This window comes from Ochotona curzoniae, unplaced genomic scaffold (genome assembly GCF_017591425.1).
Source record: "Ochotona curzoniae isolate NIBS_2020 unplaced genomic scaffold, NIBS_Ocur_1.0 contig_523, whole genome shotgun sequence".
NCBI lineage: Eukaryota > Metazoa > Chordata > Mammalia > Lagomorpha > Ochotonidae > Ochotona > Ochotona curzoniae.
The window spans coordinates 8,568,706-8,574,705 of NW_024466459.1; the positions used below are offsets into that span (position 1 = coordinate 8,568,706).

At 49.1% G+C, this 6,000-nt stretch overlaps 1 pseudogene; it reads right to left on the bottom strand.

Moving 5' to 3' along the window:
• Positions 1-2,630: 2,630 nt before the first annotated feature.
• LOC121162371 lies at positions 2,631-5,794 on the bottom strand (annotated as a pseudogene).
• Positions 5,795-6,000: the final 206 nt, after the last annotated feature.

Below are 6,000 nucleotides of genomic sequence, written 5' to 3' on the forward strand. Positions count from 1 at the left end.
AGTGGCTAAAGTCCTTGCCTTGAACACGCCAGGATCCCAGCAGCTCCATCCAGCTCCCTGCTTGTGGCCTGAGAAAGCAGTCGAGGACGGCCCAAAGTCTTGGGACCCTGCACCCGTGTGGGAGACCTGGAGGAAGTTCCTGGCTCCTGGCTTTGGATCGGTGCAGCACCAGTCATTGCGGTCACTTGGGGAGTGAATCATCAGATGGAAGATCTTCCTCTCTGTCTCTCCTCCTCTTTGTATATCTGACTTTCCAATAAATAAATAAATCTTTTAAAAAAATACAATTTAAAATTTATGTCACTTTCTTAAGGCAATTGAATTTTATGGTACATCTGTGTGACTTTCTTTGCAGGAAGTCCAGACATTGAGGGTCTCCAGTTGTGGCACAGCTGTGGCCTGTGACGCCGGCACCCCATATGGGCACCGATTTATGTTCTGGTTGTCCTACTTCCTATCCAGCTCCCTGCTAATGACCTGGGAAAACAGCAGAGGATGGTTTAAGCCCTTGGTCTTCTGCAGACCTGGCTGGAGCTCCTGGCTTCAGCCTGGCCCAGCGTTGGCCGTGCTGGCCATCTGGGGAGTGCGCCAGCAGATGGAGGATCTCTCTGTGTCTCTCCCTCTCTATGTAACTCTAACTTTTGAAGAAATAAGTCCCGCCCCCCCTTTTTTAAAGATTTACTTATTTTTGTTGGGAAGGCAAATTTACACAGAGAAGAGACAAAGATCCTCCATCCGCTGGGTTCACTTCCCAAATGGCCACAATGGCCAGAGCTGAGCTGATCCGAAGCCAGGAGCCAAGAGCTTCTTCCAGGTCTCACATGTGGAGGCAGCTGGGACACAAACTGGTGCCTTTGACCTCCCAGTGTGTGCATGAGCAGGTAGCTAGAATCAGGACTGGTGCCAGGACTCAGATCCAGGCACAGCAGGACAGGGTGTGGGTGTGTAAACGTGGCATCCTAACCCCATACATCCAACACCTGCCCCCGGCCCGCGTTCATACTCAGCCTATTGTTCTTTAATTGAAAAAAAAAAAAAAAAGCTCCAGGATCCCATCCAGGATGAGGCAGTGTGTTCAGCGCTGCTGTCTCAACCATCTCCTTAATGCGAAGTGGCTCTCCAGTGTGTGACCTTGACATTTCTGAGGAGGATAGCGGAAGGGGCGTGGGGAGGACAGAGTCGATTCTGTGGCCTTTCTCCCATTGCGTCCTTGCCTCTGGCAGCACATGGCTCCTGTGCTTGTCCACACACTTCCCCAGCTTGGCTTCGCCCTTGCAGAGGCCCTGGCTTGCTTCCATGGGAGATGCCGCACAGGATGGACAGGAGCATTCTGACGTCAGGCTGATAATCGTGACGAGGTGGGGTTGGCAGCAGGTGGACAGCAGCCTGCTGGGGGTCTTCCCACTCCCACGAGACCCCTGGGTTTGGGAGAATGTCAGGATCAGGCTGGTCTCCAGAAGCCAAAGCCACACAGCGGTGGAATGGGGACAGGGCTGGTCTGGCAGTGAAGGTGCCAGTCGGCATGCCAGCATCGCACAGCGGAGGGTCTAGCTTTCACACCTACCTCCTGCCGCTGACTCCAGGCCCCCTGAGGCCAACCCTGGGAGGCAGCAGGGAACAGAATGCTACCACCATGTGGGCACCGAGTTCTTACGCCCCAGGCTATCTGGGGCATTTGGGGAGTAAACCAGTGGCTGGGTTTCTCTCCCTGTTTCTGTCTCCCAAATCAATACGTGAACAGGACCAACAGAAACACCTTGTTCAGCTCTCTCTCTCTTTTTTTTAAATACATATGAAAGTTTTTTATATATTTTTATAGTTCAAATATGTAAACTGAATATTCGAACATCTTAAACTTTAGAAACAGAAGTTTAACATTCAAATAGGAGTATGTTTTATACAGCAAACATCCATAAAGGTAATTTGTTGTCTAATCCAGAATATTGATAAAGATGAATAAAATGATGAATAAAATGAATGAAATAATGAAATGAATAAAACGATGAATAAAATGTTTAAGCAGAGGTTCTATTCTGGCCAACATGCTAGTATGACCGTGGTCCCATTCCTGAGAAGAAATGACTAAATAAGGCTAAACAGCAAGATGTGGCCTATAATTCAGAGGGAATAATCAAAGCCCATTAAGTGAACAAATAAAACTAAATGTTAGTTGCTTGAGGTGCTTTAGAGACAAGGGTAAAAGTATGTGACAATAGCTTTTGGAAGACAAGAACTCAATTTTTAGTGTTTTCTTTTACCTACTTTAAAAAGCTAAATCAAAACAAAAGAAACCTCAGCTTGGGTTTTCCTGGAGTCTGTGGTGTCTGCACTTTGCAAGCGCAAACCACAAGCGCTTTGCCTTGCCAGTGTAACACGGCTAGAAGAACATTACAGGTCACTGACTGCCACACCTCATAAAAGGATGATTCTTAGCTCCAAGACTGTAAATTTTCTAGAGACAGCCTATATCTGAGTGTGTATCTTGGTCATGCCACACAAAGAAAAGCATAAATATTCCCAAAGTGTTCTATTCAGAAACTGCTCACGAATGCTTCTCCCTCTGTTTGTCTGATGGTTTTGCAATAAGTTGACTAATGCGTATACGTAAAAACCCTCAAAGCATTCTGAATTCACACATACCCCTGAGGAGCAGCATTCAGAATTATTCTGGGGAGCGTCTCGTGGGCTCTGATGCTGTGACCCCGGCGGTCAGGGTCAGGAACACACCCGACAACGTGTTTGTGCCTCTCTTCTGCCACACGGTCCAGCGCTAGATACCGCCTGTCAGTCTGCAAAATTTTTTTCTACATCTTTGAGGTGCTGATCAGATTCTTGGCTCAGCTTTTTGGATCTGTAAGCTATAAATTTGGTCCCTCAAAAGCATCCTGAAGTCAGCTTTGGTGGTGACATGTTTGTCTCTGATGTATTCTTCAAACTGGTTGTTTTTTTCTGTCCCTGGAGAACTTCACGCGCTGAGGCTCCTCCTTAACGGTTTTCTTTCCAGACGCCCAGCGGTGATTGCTCAGAGGGCCCTCCGAGTGTCCGACCACGACACAGCTGAGGAGCAGACCATGTCAGACAGGAGAGCCTGGACATTCTGGCTTTTTCTTGCTTGCGCTGCTCTCTCTCCCCGTCCATTTCTTTTGTTTCTCCTGAAGGAGATTTTTGAACCTTCCTTCCCCGTTCTCGAAGGCTGGCCTCAGTGCGGACCCGCCTTTCAAACCCCTTTTCCTTTGCTGAGTCTAATTTCTTGGCTATTTTATCAGTATACTGCTTGAAAAGGTCTTCTCGCATTGCTGAGCCGTCTATAGCTTTCTGACGCGGGTCACTGCTTTATCCTCAGCTTCGCTCCTGGGACTGACTGTGCAGGGGACCATTACACGAGAGGCCAAAGAGATCGATGCAATCTTCTCGCCTCTGGTCTCCAGATCTTTCTCTTTCTTCCTTGCAGCTGCCACAAACTCATTAAACAAGGCTTCTCGCTCTTTTGCTTGAAATCTCACGTCTTCAGCATCTTTGGCTTCCTCCATCGTTCTTTTTGAAATCTTCCTTGGCTTGCACTATTTTGTTTTCTTTTCCCTGCATTCTTCTGCCCCGGTCTTTACATGCTGATCAAACACCTGCTTTCTTTCTTTAGGACTGAGAAGTGTCAAGGATCAGAGCTCTCATATGCAACTCTTTCCCTCTCTCTCAGCACGTCCTTGAACTGCTGCACTTGGGCTCCGGAGCCACGATGGCCCTTTCTTGGGCGGCTTTAGTTTCGGTTTCCATGGCAGCTTCTTTTTCTGAATCAATGTTTTATTATCATCTCTCCCTCTCTCTTTTTGGCTTTACCAGGCTCATCTGCATTCATTTCTTTCATTTCTTCCATTTCTTCCTGCTCTTCTTTGCGCTTGTGGATGGACAGAATTGCTGGGCTGGGTGTCTGGGTTTCTTCACGTCTTCCATTCCTTTTTCAATGAGGGGGGCTCCTGAATAATTTTGTCAACATCTGCCCTTGCAATCAAATCATCAGGTCGATCCCACATAGAAAGACGAGTGGCGGGAGTATAAAAGACTTGCTCATCACCAGTCCAAACACGCCATGGAGCACCAGGAGCGGGAGCGGCTGCTGCTTGGGCCTCCTGGGCAGCCCGTCTTCAGCCGTCTCCTCCTTCTCTCGCTCCATCAACACAGGTTTTTTTGTTGTTGTTGTTTTTGTTTTTTTAAGATTTATTTATTTTTATTGCAAAGTCAGATATACACAGAGGAGGAGAGACAGAGAGGAAGATCTTCCAACCGATGATTCACTCCCCCAAGTGAGCGCAACAGCTGGAGCTGAGCTGATTCGAAGCCAGGAGCCAGAAACTTCCTCCAGGTCTCCCACATGGGTGCACGGTCCCAAGGTTTTGGGCCATCCTCCACTGCTTTCCCAGGCCACAAGCAGGGTGCTGGGTGGGAATCAGGGCTGCCGGGATTAGAACTGGCGACCATATGGGATCCCATTGCGTGCCAGGCGAGGGCTTTAGCCACTAGGCCACGGCATTAGGCCCTTCAGAGATTTCTTCAATCATCTCTTTTTTCTTTAGTTCCTGTGGTTTTCCCAGGTTGTTCCTAACATTCTGTGTTATGTTTTCCCATTTGCTGTTTTATATTCAGTCCATTCAGAAACTGCTGTTGCAGGCCCGGCACAATAGCAGAATGGTTAAGGTCCTTACCTTGAATGCGCCAGGATCCTATATGGGTCGCCAGTTCTAATCCCGGCAGCTCCACTCTCCATCCAGCTCCCTGCTTGTGGCCTGGGAAAGCAGTGGAGGACGGCCCAAAGCCTTGGGACCCTGCACCCGCGTGGGAGACTTGGAAGAGGCTCTGGGCTTTTAAGTTCATTCAGATAGGCGCAGCACCGGCCGTTGCGACTGCTTGGTTAGTGAATCAACGGACAGAAGATCTTCCTCTGTCTCTCCTCTCTGTATATCTGCCGTTCCAATAAAAATAAATATTAAAAAAAAAAAAAAGACAGCAGGGCCATGCAAGTATGTTGAAGTCCCAGGAATGAATTGTTAGTCTAGCATAGACCTAGCTTGATGATGTCTGCAACTGAAGTGGCAGTTGTTGTTGTACAGGGTGGATGAGGACATTGAAGTGGACACTGCAGGTGCTGGGCTGCTGGTTGCAGGGCTGGAAGCTCCTACTGCCTGTGCCTCGGCTGGACCTGGGCCTTCGCCTGGGCCTGGGCCTGGTCTTGAACCTGGATCTGGGCTGCAAGCATAGATGTCAACTCTGACTGCCGAATAACCTTAACTTGATTTGGCTCGGTCCATGCAGATTCACGTGTCCGCGCATTATAATAATAAACCTCTCCATCTGGAGTTTTGTTTTCAATCCATATCTTCTCAGTAGGAGGCAGTGCTGGAGTGCCAGAAGCAGTCACAGGAGGCATTCCTGGCAGGAGCATCGTATCTGGAGGAGGAGGCAGGTCTCCCCAGGTGAAGACATGAAAGGTGGTCTCTCAGCTCCCCCGGGTTGAATCGCTCAGTGTCCCCTGTCCCCGCCACGCTCTGCATTACAGAGGGTCACGTGTAACCGACCTTGACCATTTCAATGGTTTCAGGAGCGGTTCACTCATAATCCCTACTTTTTTTTTTTAACAAGAGGTTTTATTTTATTTTATGACCTGGAAGTTCCATTTTCTTCTCATCTCCGTGTTTGCCCAAGCCCACGGCAGTGCAAACACAGGTTTCAGCACTGGCCAGCTATTGAGGAAGTGCCCGAGGCTGGGGGCAGACAGCAGGCCAGGCACCTGCTCCTCCGTCATCGTGGCAGGCACAGTCCTGCCCGCAGGGGTGACCACCCGCCCCAGGAATGGCTACTCTCACAGTGGTTGTTGTCCCCGCGACTTCAGGAATCTTCTTGGGGTCTGAATTCTCACCGTGACTGCATCCTGAGACTGAGGCCCAGAGGACTCCCCAGGAACATGAGCCTGCAGGGAAAGGTAGAGAAGAAGGGCGCCGGTGTCCAAAC